The sequence below is a fragment of the Mustela putorius genome, unplaced genomic scaffold (genome assembly GCF_011764305.1).
Source record: "Mustela putorius furo isolate JIRA1106 unplaced genomic scaffold, ASM1176430v1.1 tig00003987_pilon_pilon_pilon, whole genome shotgun sequence".
NCBI lineage: Eukaryota > Metazoa > Chordata > Mammalia > Carnivora > Mustelidae > Mustela > Mustela putorius.
This window is the reverse complement of record NW_025422126.1, coordinates 14,726,442-14,743,018: the sequence shown is the minus strand read 5'-3', so window position 1 is coordinate 14,743,018 and position 16,577 is coordinate 14,726,442. Positions and strand designations below refer to the sequence as shown.

The window sequence follows — 16,577 nt, the reverse complement described above, 5'->3', positions numbered from 1 at the left end:
CTATGGATAAGTGAGCCAAAGCCAGCCAGCAGGACCTGAGCTAGTATTTATTGCATATCTTAGGGCAAGGAAGAATATTTTCATATTATGTCATTTACTTTTATTTTTATATGATTCTATATGGTAGCTAATGTTATTCTCATTGTATTGTGAAGATGGCTGGAATGTCTAAATGAATTCCTTGAAGTCATATATTTAGTGAATTACAGAACTGAAATTCAAGTTCATGTTTGTCTGATAACAAGCCTAACATTTTTCCTCTGCCTCAAAAATTATTAGATTGTTTGCTTTGGTACAATAGTTGAAATTTAGCTATCATAGTGAATGCATTTTTATTGTAACCTCAAATCAATTATATGCACAAGTTGTATGAATATGGATAAATTATAATTTAAAAATTACTTCAGGATTTCTGGCCATAGGCATAGTTTTCCAATAAGAAAGAGAACATTTTCGGGGCACCTGGGTGGCTCAGTGGGTTAAGCCGCTGCCTTCAACTCAGGTCATGATCTCAGGGTCCTGGGATCGAGTCCCGCATCGGGGTCCCTGCTCAGCAGGGAGCCTGCTTCCTTCTCTCTCTCTCTGCCTGCCTCTCTGTCTACTGTGATCTCTCTCTGTCAAATAAATAAATAAAATCTTTAAAAAAAAAAAAAAAAGAAAGAGAACATTTTCCATTATAGCTTTCAGAAACACTTTTGGTTGTCTACCCAGCATTCATTTGCCCCCTCCCTTCCTCACAGAATCCATTGTAAAAGCGCTTATTTTTCCACTCTAAAACCCATGTGTCTCAGGAGAGACATGACCTGCTCAAGCACCAGGAATTGGCCTTTTTTGTCTAAGGTTAGCTCCATTCCAGTGAAACTCACTAAGGTTAATCCTTTGCCAGTATTTGGTTCTGAATTAACCATGTAATCCATTTGGAGTCTATAAAATGTGAGGGATGTCCCTGAAATTTCTGGAGACGTTATTTTTGATCTTTTGAGAGACCTTCTGTATGCCAACCTTCTTTCTTCTGTTCATTGCAGTTCATAAGGTGAAGTCCAGAACTGCTTACAGCCATCTTTCTGCCTACCTGAGGAGACTAGATCCCCATACAGAGAAAGGCCAGGTTAAGAGATTGGCAAGGATGGTTTGCTCCTGGGTTTCAGCACCAATAAAAAAATAAATAAATAAACAAAAAAGCGAGATTGGCAAGGAATTGGATCTGACCCCTTTAGATTAAGTTGCCCATATGATGTGGTCAACAAATGTTCTTACTCTTTAAACACATTCAAATTGGGTTTTCTTTAACTTGCATCCAAAAGATAAAACTATCCTGCATCCACAAAGAAAGAAATGAAAAACTAGATCCTTTTTGCTAGGTCACATCATCTTTTTATATATTATGATTTATAGCATATGAGGATCTCCCTTTTCTCATCAGATCCTGTTCATTAACCTCAGTTTACAGATTTAAGAAATGGTGTCTTAGAGTTAAATGACTTTCTCAAAGCCACAGTTCAACTAAGTAACTTGAACTTTGGGGTTTCCAACTTCCAATTTAAAAATGTCTTGATTTTTATCTAGACAACACTAAAATGAAGAAGAAGGGTAGTGTCAAATTCATTGCTAATTTCTAACGTAAAACAATAGAGTATCTTGTTACCTTTATTCTGTTTTAAAGAATTATTTGAGAGCATCTGTTTCTAAAGTCTAATAAATAAAAAGACATATCTAGGCCTTCTCTTTTTTCCCCTGTTTTCTCATTTATGTTTCTTTTTCCTTTTTTTTTTTTTTTCTCTTAAAGAATCACCTTCATCCTTGAGGTTGGGTGAGTGGTCCTCTCCTGAGTTCCATGATCCTCTGCACACAACTATTAACCCCCCAAACATAAAATTATCTGCTCCTCTATCTCACCCACAATATAAGCTACCCAAGAGCAGAAAATATCTTAACTTATCTTTGTATACCCCACTTCTGGTAGGTAGTAGTCAGTTAATTCACATTTATAGACCTGAACTAAGCGTCTGCAATCTATGTGAAATTTTGAGGAGGGAGACATTCTGAACTTAGCTAAGTTTTGTAGATAGTGGAGGGTTGAATATATTAAGTATATAAACTTCTACATTTCAGTTCACTTCTGAATGGAAATCTTTATTAAAGTCAATGTATTATTTTCTCTTTTCTTAAAGCTTACAGAGATACAGGTGAACCATTTTGTGTAATGCTGTCCTCAGAAAGTACTCAAGTGTTGACAAACATTTGACCTTATGATGGCTGATTCAAAATCACTGCTATTTTTAAATTCTTTTCTTTAACTTCAGGACCTTGAGAGCAGAAACTTTTGTGGTTTATGTTTAGTAGTTCCCCTTCCTGAAAATGCAGGTGGGCTTTCTGGTTTTCCCTCCTCAGACTTACTGATTTGTCTTTCTTCTCAATTTGTTTTTCATTTGTATCTGGCTGTGGGAGAAAACTTTTTGAGAAATTTCATGTACATTTTGTTAAACTGAATAGGAGAATATGCAAACATTAGCTCAGGTGGAAACTTGACTTTGCTCCTGCCTGCCTCATTTTAGCTTAGCATTTCAACTTTCAAAGAGATTTAAGTATGTTTAACATTTTTATAGAAAAGTTCTACCTATTCCTTTTGAGGACACAGAACTATAAATTCTGTAATTAGTACAGTCAGAACTGAAGAGTTCTTCCTGAAAAGCTGTATTCACACAGGAGGATTTTGCATAAAGTGTTTTCAGTTAAATTTTCAGAATTTGTTTCATGTTAAAATTTACCACAGCATGATACATAAGAAAGAGCATTCAAGAAGGTGTGATAAGGCCTATATTTTCCAGCCCCAGCTGCACCTTGAATGCATTGTGCAAGAGTTAAAAGGTTTGCCCAATCTTAGCTATTTCTATGTGTAGAAATTACATAGTGTCTGGTATACAGAGAATGTGATTCAATTCTTTTTTTCTCAGTACAATATTTTTAGCAGCTCCTTGAAGATCCCAGGCCGATGTCTTTGTTGTTGTTGTTGTTCAAAATTCCTCTATATTTATGTGTTGGCAAGATGAAATCTGATCTCCTTAGCTTGGTTAAAACTACCTAACCAACCTCATGTCCCATTACTTCCCACCACGAACTTTGCAATCCAACCAACATGAAGCTTCTTGCCGTTCACCGAGCATACTAGACTTCCATGGCACTTGCTATACCCTAGGTGGAGCCCATCCCGACTTACCCACTTGGGAAGTTCCTCAAGATTTTGATCTATGTCATCTCACTAAATGGCTTCCTTGCCTTTACCAGGCCAAATCAGTTGCCCCTCTCTTGGTTTCCCGCAGCATGCCTGTATAAAGTGGCAATCCTCTCCTCACTTCGTTGTGTCTTCTCTGGTGTGCGAGTTAACAAAGTGATTGTGTGAGTAGTCTTGGCCCACTTAGCATTTTTTCCTACTTCCGGGAGGTTGAACCCTATGTAGAAGCCTATCACTTAACAAGCAGGAAATTACCAGTTTATGTAATGCACATGTGGGAAAAAAGTTAATTTAGGAGTTACTTTGTTTAAACTCTGTACCACTGGTCTTTAATTATAATTCACCTAGGATACTAATAAAAATCATGTTCTTGAATCCTAAACCATCTAAGATTATGTTTAATAAACATTATTGAGGTACAATTTATATAATAAAGTATACCTATTTAAAGTTTATCATGTGATGAATTTTAACAGATTATATATACATATATCTGTGAAACCAGTGCTACACAAAGATACAAATAATTTCCATCAACCCTGGAAGATTCTTCATGCCCCTTTTTAGCCCTACCCTCCCTCTGTCTGTAGGTGTAGGCAGCAATGTATCTACTTTGTATCACAGTATGTTCATTTTTATCTTCTGGAATTTTATGTAAGTGCAGTTATACAATATGTTTAATTGAAATAATGATTCTGACTGTGGATATATCTCATTTTGTTTACCCATTTACCTGATGATATGCATGTGAGTTGTTTCTGCTTTGGTGATAGTATAAAAAAAGCTTCTATGAACATTTGCGTACAAGTCTGACTAGACAGGTTTTCATTTATCTTGAATACTTAGAAATGGAATGGCAGTTTATGTTTAATGTTTTAGGAAATGTCAAACTGTTTTCCAGGATGGTTGGACCATTTTACATTCCTACCGACAGTTCTTCCCCATCATTATCAATACTTGAAATTATCAATTCTTTACAATTTAATCATTCTAATGGGTGTGTAGTGGTATCACATTTATTTAAATTTTTATTTCTCTAATGGCTAGATAATTTTATTTATAAATTTTTTATAATTTTTATATAAATTATTTATATAAAGTATATTTTATATAAATTTTTAATAATTTTTATAAAAAGAAAGTTTATTTCTCTAATGATCTTTTTCTTGGGGTTTTAGTCTAATATTTTTAAATATCTCAAATATCTTTATAATTTCTTATGGGAGATGTATTTTTATTGGGAAAAAAATAAACAGCAGAGTTCCTGATAAACTGAAATCAAGAAAGTAGCTAACTATAGGCACTGCAGATGTTGCTATTATTATACCCTTACATTTTTTAATTTTTCTGGCTGCAGTGTTTATTCTACCACACCACTTTGACGCCTCCCTGCCACCAAGTCACACCCAAACTGGATGGCTTGTACACTAGTGGAAAGTGGCTATTATGTAAGAGTCAGAGTCAATAGAATGGCTACGAAGAAAAACAGGTCCTGAAGATCAAATAAATAAATAAATAAATAAAATAAAAATAAATTTATTAAGTCTTGTAGTTCTTCGAGCCTGGTCAAAGGCAATCTTCTTGGGCTCTTCTCTCAGGTTAGATGATATCATTCATACTCAAGCTTTTAATACAGCCTATTAAGAAACAAGACATAAACTTGTGTTTCTATCCCAGAAATTTACTCTGAGGTCTAGATACATGTATCCAGCTCAGAGTTAGAAAAGAGATCTTAAATTTAAATGAACAGACAACCAGCAAACATTAAATAACAATGATGATTCCCAACCCACACTTACATACTCTGTTTCACTCCTTTTTAATTATAGCCTGTTTTAGTAAATGCCATTACAGATTATCCAGGTGTATATAAATCAGAAACCCAGAAGTCATTCTTGAGCTTTCCCCATTTGTGATTTAGCACCAAGGCCTCTTGTTTATACTCTAAAATGTTCCTTGAGTCCAACAATTTGTCTTTGTTTCTACAGTGAATACTCTAGCCTAAATCTCCATTATGTGTTGCCTGCATTACTGAAAGTGCCTCCTAAATGGTCCATCCACTGCCCTTATTACCCCTTTTCAATCCTCCACATTGTATGCAGCCAGAATGATTTTCTTGAAATGTGAATATTGCATCCCTATTTTCACTTAAATTTTTTATGTATACCTACACACACACACACACACACACTTGTGGCCCAGATAACTTTATTCTGGTGAATTCTACCAAACATTTAAGCAAGAAATAATACTATTTCTATGCAAATTATTCCAGAATATTGAAGAGGAGGCAATACCTTCCAGTTCATTCTATGAGATAGGTATCTGATACCAAAAACAGGGAAATATAAGAAAACAACAGGGACATAAATGCAGAATTCTAAACAAAAGTTAGCATACAGGATCTAATACTGCATAAAATTATAATACATGACCAAATAAGGTTTATCCCAAGAACATAGGGTTGTTTAATATTCAAAAATCACCATATAAACTAAGAAAAACAATCATCTCTTCTATCTACTTATCTAGCTATCTAGCTATCTGTGACACCTGAGAAAATCCAGTATCTATTCCTGATTAAAAAACAAACAAACAAACAAAAAAACCCAACTCTCAACAAAGTAGAAGAAATTAGAAGGGACATTCCTTAACCTAATAACGAACCTTATGTAAAACGTATAGTTAATATTATACTTAATATTGAAACACTGGATACTATCACTGTATCAAGAATAAGGGATACCCATGCTCATTCCCTTCATGAAACACTATATTGGATGTTCTATTTAGCATCTTCAGTCAAGGAAAAGAAATTATTTATAGATGATATGATGTGATCTGATAGAATCTACAAAAAGGGGGACACAAATCGGTGAGTTTAGCAAGTTTGTAAGATAAAAGGTTGGTATACAGAACTCAATTGTATTTCTACATAGTAAGAATGAACACATAGAAACTGAAATCAATAAAGTGATTCCATTTACAATAGCAAAATAGATGAAGTACTTAGGAATAAATCTGATGAGACATGTGGAAGAGCTGTACATTGAAAATTACAAACTATGGGTGAGGAAAATTAAAGATGACCTAAATAAATGGAGAGGCACCTTGCTCCCAAGTTGATAGACTCATTATTATTAAGGTGTTCATTCTCTACAAATTAATCTTAGAGATTCAACATAATCTATAACAAAGTGCTAGTGAAATTGTGTTAGACATGAACAAGCTAATTCTAAAATTCATATGAAAATTTAAAGTACCTAGCAGCGTCAAAATATCTCTGAAAAAGCAAGCTGATATAAAGATGGTATTTGTATAAAGGTAGACAAATAGTTCTATAGAAAGGAATTAAGGGTCCGGAAATAAATGAGACTTCTAAGGACAACTGATTTTTGACAAAAGCACATAGTTCAGTGGAGAAAAGAGGGTGATTTTAGCAAATCATGCTGGAACAATGGGATATACATATGCAAAAAACAAAACAAAACAAAACAAAAAACAACCCGGGTCCATACTTCACATTGTGTATAAAATTAATTTCAAATTTATTATAGACCTACAAGTGAAACAAACTATGAAAATTCTAAAAGAAATCAAAGGATAACATCTTTGTGACTTAAGGTAGGCACCTTTCTAGATATGACACCAAGAATGTGAACCATAAAGTAATAAATTGGATGGACATTGTTCAAAGATTGAGAAAACAGAGTACAAACTGGGGGAAAAATATGTGCAAACATATATTTAATTAGGGCTTACATCCAGATTATATGAAGAACTCTCGAAACCCAGCAAGAAACAACTCAATTTCAAAGATGCCCAAAATATTTGAATAGACAATATCAAAGAAAATACAGAGACAACAAATAAGCACATGAAAAATGTTCAACACCATTAGTAATTAAGGAAATGCAAATTTAAATTACAATGACTATACATCTATTAGAATTAAAATCAAAATGACTGACCATACAGATTTTGACTTATATCTGAAGGGACTGGAATTCTGATACACCTTTGGAGGGAATTTAAAATAGTGCAATTACTTTGAAAGTTTCTTATAAATGTAAATGTATGTCTATCATGTGATCAACCTATTCCAATCCAATAGAAAACATATGTCTATTCAAAGACTTTAAAAAAAAAGATTTTATTTATTTGACAGAGAGAGTACAAGTAGGCAAAGCATCAGGCAGAGGGAGAGGGAAAAGCAGGTTCTCCACTAAGAAGAGAGACCCATGTGGGGGCTGGATTCTCGGACCCTGGGATCATGACCTGAGTGGAAGGCAGACACTTAACCGACTGAGCCATCCAGGTACCCCTTTGCAGACTTATACCCAAATATGCACAGCAGATATGTAGCTCCAAACTGGAAACAATTCAAATGTCTACTGACGGATGAATGGATAGACAGATTACAGCATATTTTTACAATGTGATTTTACTCTTAAGAATAAAAAAGAAATGACTGACACACACAACAACCTTGACAAATCTCAAATATGTTGAGTGAAAAAAATTCAGATTAAGTACATACCATATTATTTCATTTATATAAATTTCTAGAAAGTGCAAAGTAATCTGTTGTAACAGAAAGCAGATCTATGATTCTTTTGGGATGGGGAGTAGGAAAGAGTTGAGGGATAGGGACTATGAAGTGGCATGAGGAAGCTATTGTGAATGATAGATATATTCCCTGTCCTGATTATGCTGATGGAATCAGGGATGTATACATGTGTTGAAACTTACCAGTTTTTACTTTACATATTTATAGTTTATAATATTTCAGCTATACTTCAAGAAAGCTATTTAAAAAATATTTCCAATGTAGTTTCCTAAGGCTTTTAGAATAAAAACAAAAATTTTAAATGTAGCCTGCCTAGTCTGACCTTTACTTTCATCAGCGTCTTCTCACTTGATGTTTGCCCTTGTTTTTGTGTTCTAGTTATTCAGAGCTTATCTCTGTCCTTCCTACACTCCTTGTTTTTGGCATCACATGTTCTCTGTATATTTTATTCCCTCTATTTGAGAAATTTTCCTTACTGCATTTGTCCAGTAAGTTCTCATTCATCTTTCTGATCACTTTCTCAATCATGCCTTCTCTGACCTCCTTATTAGGTAAGATCCCCCTGTATGCTGTCATGGAGTCATGAAGCTCTACTCAAAGCACTTCTTCCAAATTGCCTTCCCTTACTAGTCTCCATAAAGGCCAGAACTGTATTGATCTACTTACACTGTATTCCAAACTTAGCATAGCATATAGCACATGATAGACACGCAAAAGTACTTGTTGAAGGAATTGAATGAAGAAGAAAATAGTAATTGGGAACCAAAAATGGGAAATGAAGTAAATACAGTAACATCATAAAACCAGCAAAAGCTTTTCTGTGGTCAGATGCTAACAACTTTAGCAAATACAATTCAGATCTTAAAACACATTATACTTGAGACTGACTATCTGTATAATGAAGGGAGAGAGCACCACCATCAGGGATTAATTCACACACTGTAGTAAAAGATAGTTTTTTTTTTTCATAACAATCATATTTTAAGCAAACAGGAAATGGAAATTTAGTTAAGCTATGTTTATAATTTACTGTCAAGGACTTTAACCAGCATGCTTGCAGCTTACCAAGATAAAAAGAGATAATTGGGTTATAATCTTAATTCTATGGTATTTTAGTGAAGATTGTAAGAGAGATCTGATGTCTTCATAGTTTCTGGCATGCATTTGTTTCATTGAGTATTTATTTCACTTTGTTTGGGTAGGATTAACAGAGGGCCCCTGCTTGCAACATAATAGAGTGGTGTTCTTGAGGGTAAGTAAGTCACCTCATTTAGCTCTTGCAGCTTGAAGAACCATCTATTGTTCAGATGAAAGGAAGCTGATAAGGAAAATCTATTTGTAGTAGTGAAGCACAGTGGCAATATAAAGCCATTTAAAATGAGCTGCGTTTTTGACACAGCCTGTCCATGAATTGCTGCTTTCAAAGTTGAACTCTCATTTAGTATATTTTGTTGACAATTAACAATTTGCTTTTGTTTCACAGATGGGCAAACACAGTATAAAAATAGAATTAGTGATTTCATAGAAAATTTGCTGTTTGACATATATTTGAAATAAGTTTCTTGGTTAGATTTGGTGTGTAATGAATGAATGAATGAAAAAAGAAATGAATGAGTGAACAAATTAGTATTATTAAGCATGCATTAATAAGTGACAGATCAACAAAATAAACAATCAACAAAATGAAAAGTCAATCTCTAGAATGGGAGAAATATTTGCAAATCATATATGTACTGGATAAGGGATTAAGATCCAAAATTATATAAAAAACTTATAAAACTCAATAACAAAAAACCTCCCAAACCCCAAAAATTTATTTAAAAATGGGCAGAAGAACTGTGTAGATATTTTACCAAAGAAGACATACAAATAGCCAACAGGTATAAGAAAAGATACTCAATATCACTAACCATCAGGGAAATACACATTAGAACCATGATAAAACATCACAACATTCCTGTTAGAATGACTATCATAAAAAAGACAAGATCACAAGTGTTAGTGAGAATGTGGAGAAGAGAAAATCCTTGGCTGGTGATGCTATGGAAACAACCTGAATGTTCATCTGGGTGAATGGATTAAGATGTGGTATATACATTGGGATATTATTCAGCCATAAAAAAGAAATCTTGCCATTTATAACAACATGGATTGAAGACATTGTGTTAAATGAAATGAGTCAGACAGAGATAGGCAAGGACTGTATGATAAAACTTATGTGTGGAATCTAAAAAAGCCAAACTCGTAGAAATGGAGAGTAGAATGGTGATGACCGGAGGCTGAGGAATGGAGGGAATGGAGAGATGTTGGTCAAAGGATGCAAACTTTTAGTTATGAGATAAATAAATTTTGAGGATGTAATGTTCAACATGGTGATTATAGTTAACAATATTATATATTTGAGAGTTGCTAAAAGAGTAGATCTTAAACATTCTTACCACAAAAAAGGAACAGCAACTATATGAGATGACAGAGGTGTTAGCTAACACTGTAGTGGTCATAATTTGGTGGTATATTAGTGAATCAAATCAACAACTTGTGCTCCTTAAACTTACACAACTGTATATCCCAATAAAAAATAGAGCTTTTATAACTTAAAAGTACAATAACAAATTGAGAACAAAATAAGTGTTTTAAAGGTCTAAAGACAGAATTAGTACATGGAAAGATTTCTGAAGAAATTACCCATTGCAGCATAAGCAGCTAAAGAGCAAATACAAAAGAAAGAGAAAGTAAATATATGTATAATCACAATTGAAGGGAAAAAAAAGAGAGGATTAGAGAACATGAGGGATAGAAAAACACAAAGTGATATGCTTTCACATTTTTTATGATTGATTGAAGACATAAATCCTTGAATTCATTTTGTAATTGATTGAAGACATGAATTCTTAGATGTGACCCTCAGAAGAAGACCTAGACAGGATAAAGAAAGTGAAGTCCATATCTAACTACATTTGAGGTGAATTTCCAAAACAGCAAAACAATGAAAAAAAGCAATCACTGTGAAACAACTGAGCAATTACAGACAAAAAAAAAAAAAAAAAAGCAACTCGACTTACTCTTGAAAATACTGGAAAAAATAGCTGGCAACCTAGAATTTATACTCAGCTAAACTTTCATGTAAAAACCTAATAAAATAACCAAATAAAATAAAAGTAACATTTTCACAGAAATCAAAATATTACAGCTGATTTTTGCTCAAGTATAGTCTATAAAATACTTACGGAGAATAAACATGAGTCTAACAGGATTTTTAATGGAAATTTAAATTGATACAAACATAAACATATACAGTGGCTCTTAACACTAAGTAGCACTTAACACATTGAAATTTTTTTTTTAAAGATTTTATTTATTTATTTGACAGAGATCACAAGTAGGCAGAGAGACCGGCAGAGAGAGAGGAGGGAAGCAGGCCCCCCGCCGAGCAAAGAGCCCGATGTGGGGCTTCATCCCAGGACCCTGGGATCATGACCTGAGCCAAAGGCAGAGGCTTTAACCCACTGAGCCACCCAGGCACCCCAACACATTGCTCTTTGCTCCAAGAATTCCTTATCTATAACTTTTAGCCTCATAATTTTGTTATGTATATGTGCACATATTTGCCCATATGAACATTTCAATTGTTTTCATAATATTAAGAAATATTTTTGACCTGCAACAAGAAGAGGCTTGTGAAATATGCCATGAAATATTGAAATACTATGACATTATTAATGCCACTTTTGTATGAAAATTTTTGTCTAAAATCATGAATAGATATCAAATGTATATTATTTTCAGAAACAGCACACACTATTATACATAGTTTGAATGCCATTTTGTTATGGTGTTCCTGGAGCTGTCTCTTCCAAGATACTATAATTAGTTACCTCTGATAAGGGAGTTGTGAGTATTTTCAAGTTGCTATTTTTTTCTGTTCCCATTAGTACTTAAAAATTATTTCTAGGTGTCCCTGGGTGGCTCAGTCAGTTGAGTGTCCAACTCTTACTTTCAGCTCAGGTCCTGATCTCATGGGTTTGGGATCAATCCCTGCATCAGTTTTTGCACTCAGTGGGAGTCTGGATGTTCACTCCCTCTGCCCCTTCCCCACTCTCTCCCTGTCTCTCTCTTTCTCTCAACTAAATAAATGAAATCTTTCAAAAAAATAGCAACCTTTATTTTAATAAATAAATAAATAAAATTATTTTTACTTTGCTTTTGTACTTAGCTTTTGTACTTAGCATTTATTTTTAGTAACATTTTTTTCTATCTTTAGGTATGAAAAAAAGGTATATATATGCCAGGTGCTGGGATCAGGTATTTTCACACATGGCATTTTAGTAAATCCTCATAGGAACCCAATAATGTAGGTGTTTTATTTAACAACCCTTCCATATTTTTTAAAGGATAAGAAAATTAACTGTCAAAGGGGTTAAGTGATTATTTCACTTATTATATAGTAAATGGGAAAGCTAGGCCTAGAACCCAAAACTCAAATCTTATTCTTTTAACACTGAAATCAAATTTGGTAAACAAGCCTAAACAGAGGTGTGTGTTTGTTTTTTTCATTTGATTTTCATACTGAAGAAATTTGTCCAGGTGGTACAGAAGGTGATGTTTGGAGTAGCTTTTTCAAAATGGTAGTAAAACTGAATAGTAGTAAAAATGAACATGATGAGAAATCTTATAGACAAAACTTTGCCTTGCCTCATATTGAAGCTGAGGACAATCATTATTTCAAAATACTTGATGCTAATAGAAAATCTCAAAATTGATTTTGAATCAATGGGCTGCATTTCCTCAATAAAAGTTGTATTCTTTACAACTAGGAGGTGGAGGCTTGGGGGCTGGATTAAGAGATAAAGATCTACACTAGTTCAGCTAGGGCAGAGGTGGGGACTATAGAAATCCTGGCTTAACCCATATCTTCATTTTTTTCTTAATTTGCTCATTTAGGGACTCAATCATTCCAGATTTCAAATAGGCACAATTATTTCAAGTAAAGGTCAAGCATACATGCTAATTATGATTCAAATAAAGGTCAACTAATAATTAAGTGTGACTGGCCCACATACTTCGGGGCAGATGGGTAGACATGGAGGAATCAGATATGACAGAGCATGAAGAGTGGGGTAAGCATGATGCATTTTATTTAATTTTTTAAAGATTTCATTTATTTGAGAAAGAAAGCATGAGCAGGGAGCAGGGGAGGAGCAGAGTGAGAAGCAGACTCTCCACTGACAGGAGCTCAATGTGGGGCTCGATCCCAGAACCCTGGGGTCATGACCTGAGCCAAAGGCAGATGCTTAACTGACTGAGCCACCCACGTGTCCCAAGCATGATGCATTTTAGAGTCAGTTTTATGGGGTCTGACTCTAGTACAAACCCTCACTTGTGGGTATGTGTTCCTCAGTGGGAGGGACTTGAGAGAACTGAGGAAGTGTGTGAGGAGAATTTGGGAGAGTACAATTTGTGAGGAAAGCTTCAAGAGTCAGAATTGTTCAGTCTAAAGATATTATACACATCATGTGGCTCTAATAGGTTTATTCTTTCCTGTTAATTTTAATTGAGAAATAAAATCAGGAAATCAACATAAAGCTCTTCCAATTTACTGAGTGCTTAGAACAAACCAAGTAAGAGTGACAGGAGTTTTGAGGTACATTATCTCACAAGCCTTATAACAATCCTATAGCTTTATTATCATTTTATAGAACAGGAAATTGTGGTTCAGAGAAGTTAACTAAATTGGTCAGACATTCTTCAGACTGAAAGTACACTTATTAATAATTCTATATACTTTGTTACTGTTGAAAAAAAAAGCTACTTCACTCCTTTTTCCCAACAGTCACTTCAATTAGTCTGTAAACTCAGTGATGACAGAAAAGCATATTCATAGGCCTATTCACCTTACATATTTGAGGAAGCTCAATGATAAAAATAGTATGTATTACAACCTTATTGATGATGTAATTACATGAAAATATCTTCACTGAAGATTAAGTGAAAATAAGGGGACTCAATTTATAGTGAAAGGAAGTGGGAGGAGAAGGAGTATAAGGCTGAAATCACACAGGTGTTCGTGGCAAAACCTAGTGTGTCTAATTGACTCCAAAGGTCTTATGTTTTCTAAATCTATCACACTTTCCTTATAGGAGTCACTGGGAAGAATTCCCTTGAAGAGGTACTAAATAACAGACCTTATTATGGAAAGTAGGTGAAAAATAGAGATGTGTTAGCTGTAAGTAAGAGGCAGAACAACCTACTTTAAGAACTTGGCTCATTGAGTCTGACTGGTTGGGTTCGAATTCTAATTCTATCACCCAGATAAGGTGTTATCTACTGTGTTATTGTTCCCAATATTCTCTCCTTCCTCCACGTGAGAGGATTATCCTTTTCCACCTGACAGGCATCACTTTGGGCCATAGGACCTGCCTTGGCTAATAAAATGTAAAGAGTGAGAGGTTGGTAATGTCTGAGCAGAAGCGTTAAGAGCCACTGTTTATTCAGCCATTGACTGGTTTTCCTTCTGTTGGGAGAATATCACGTCCCTAATAGAGGCTGTTTTTCTGTTCATGGAATGACATGGCTCTAGCCATAGTCAATCTGTGAAGGACATCTAACATGAGGAAAAAATAAACATTTGTGGTTGAAAGCCATGGAGATTTTTTTGAGAATATGATGGGCCTAAATTTTTTTTGTCAGTTGATTCATTAAGCTAACTAGGATCAGTTTTGTTAGCCTACAGACATCTCTTTGTGATTCAGTTTCCTTTTTTTTTTTTTAAATAAGATTTAGTGGTTGTGGTGATTAAATAAATTAGTGTAGATAAAGTACTTAAACCAGAAGGGAGGAAATAAGTATATCTCTGAAGAGGAAAAGTCTTGATCCATAGTGTTTACCAATTTATCTGGTGTACATACTTTTTCCAAGGCTGATTGCAAATTATCATCATCATGGTGTCACTGAATGGAGGGTTGTGAAAGATGTACATACATCGGGCTCCCAAGAGTAGAGTTTGGCTCTAGCACATTGGTGAATTTAGAGCAGTGCACCTAGTGGACACTGTATTTGAGCATATCAAATAGTAAGCAATACAGAAGAGTTTAATGAAGATAGGTGACTGGATGAAATTGGTTCTTAAATTTTCTTTACATTCTTAAGAGTCTATAATGGAAGACAACTCCCAATTTAATCACCACAGGTAAACTGAGAGGTGCTCTGGTTTACCCATTTCATTGTGTTAGACAGGAGAATTGGGGCCTAGAGAGGTTAAGTAGCTTGCTCAAAGTTACCCAGCCTGCGAGAAGAAACACCAGGACTCCTAGTGTCCACTATACTTTTCCCCTTCCAACATGAACCATCTCTTCTTAAAAATTGCTATGGAAAGGATCAGCAAAGAAAGAAAAAAAGGATAAATAGCTGATGCTTCTTACCTTGTCTCAGTTTCTGACTAGAAATGATAGCAATAACAATAAATAAAAGATTAAAGATAAGCCCTGTTCATGTTTATCGATAATCCTATTCTTTTGGTGTGTGATTTTGAGTCAGTTTTGAGGGAAGGTTGTCACTAGAAAAAAATTTTAATTGTGTATAGTTGTCATGTATCATTTTGAAAAGTGATGATTATCAGAAAGAACTGGAAATATTACTAATCATTGAAATGTCTAATTAAGGGTGACTATTTTGACTATTAAAATGAGTAAATGAGTGCATCAGCTCCTGGCATGCCCCAGTAATATCTCTTCCTAAAAATATTGCTGTACATTCCCATGTAGAATACTCCCAAATTAGCGCTTTTCAGACCAATAATGCAGGGTGTTCATATTTTAAGGTAACAGTGATTCATTTTTTTTTTTTTTTTAACCATAGTGGTTACTGGCTGTAACTATGGAATGCATTGTCATGGAAACCACATCTCCCCTTTCTCCCCCTCTTCAATTCACCCCAGAGCCATTATTGAGAAACAAGAATTAAAGGAAAGCATTTTGTGAGATGCCTATGAGAAGATAACAGGTACACACACACAGATGCACACACACACACACACACGTGTGTGTGCGTCTGTGTGTGTGTACAGAGAAATGAATTCTCATTGATTAAATTTAAACAATAAAAGATTAAAACACTGAACTATATATTTTTCTTTATATATTGCCTTTGGCTTTCTCAATCTAAACCAGCACAAATTGTAGAATGGGAAATAACTTGAACATAGCAGCCTTAAATGCTGCCCTAGAATAGGAGGTCAGCCTTAGCTTGGGTAATTCATTAGGGAAAGACTGTGTTAGTTATTATTGGAACATCACAATATAGAGCATACAATACTTTTGGGGTGTTTGAAATCCAAATTATAGGCTAATGAATAAGGGAAATATTGTACAACTTTTTTAGAATCCATTTGCCTTTGGAAAAACAGCCATAATTATAGATGCTCTGTAGGTGGAAGCGCTCACACAGTCACACATTTTATGGTAACATAAAGGGATAAAATGATAAGGGGTACACTTAACGTGTGAATATGACTTTAGGATTCTATAGAAGGCACCAGACCAGAGTTCTACTCCTCAAAAGTGACTCAGGGTGTTTAAGCACATATATATTAGACCCCCTGAGTCCCTGCTGACCCTGAGGCATGACAGATTGAATCAGTGCCAATTTCCAGGAAGGGAATTGACGAGGTAAGGATTCCTGTGCTTAGTAGGGGAATCCTCAAAGCCTGAATCCCTAAAGCTGCCCTCTTCAGTTAGAGCCAGATTTGTCTCAACTTTTACTGCCTTTTCATGCTGATCT

At 34.7% G+C, this 16,577-nt stretch overlaps 1 protein-coding gene across 5 annotated transcripts in view; it reads left to right on the top strand.

Annotated features, from left to right (window-relative positions):
- The window catches only part of DLG2 (discs large MAGUK scaffold protein 2), a 1,545,411-nt gene that overhangs the window by 346,660 nt on the left and 1,182,174 nt on the right, over positions 1-16,577 (top strand). The gene's annotated exons all lie outside the window — the stretch shown is intronic.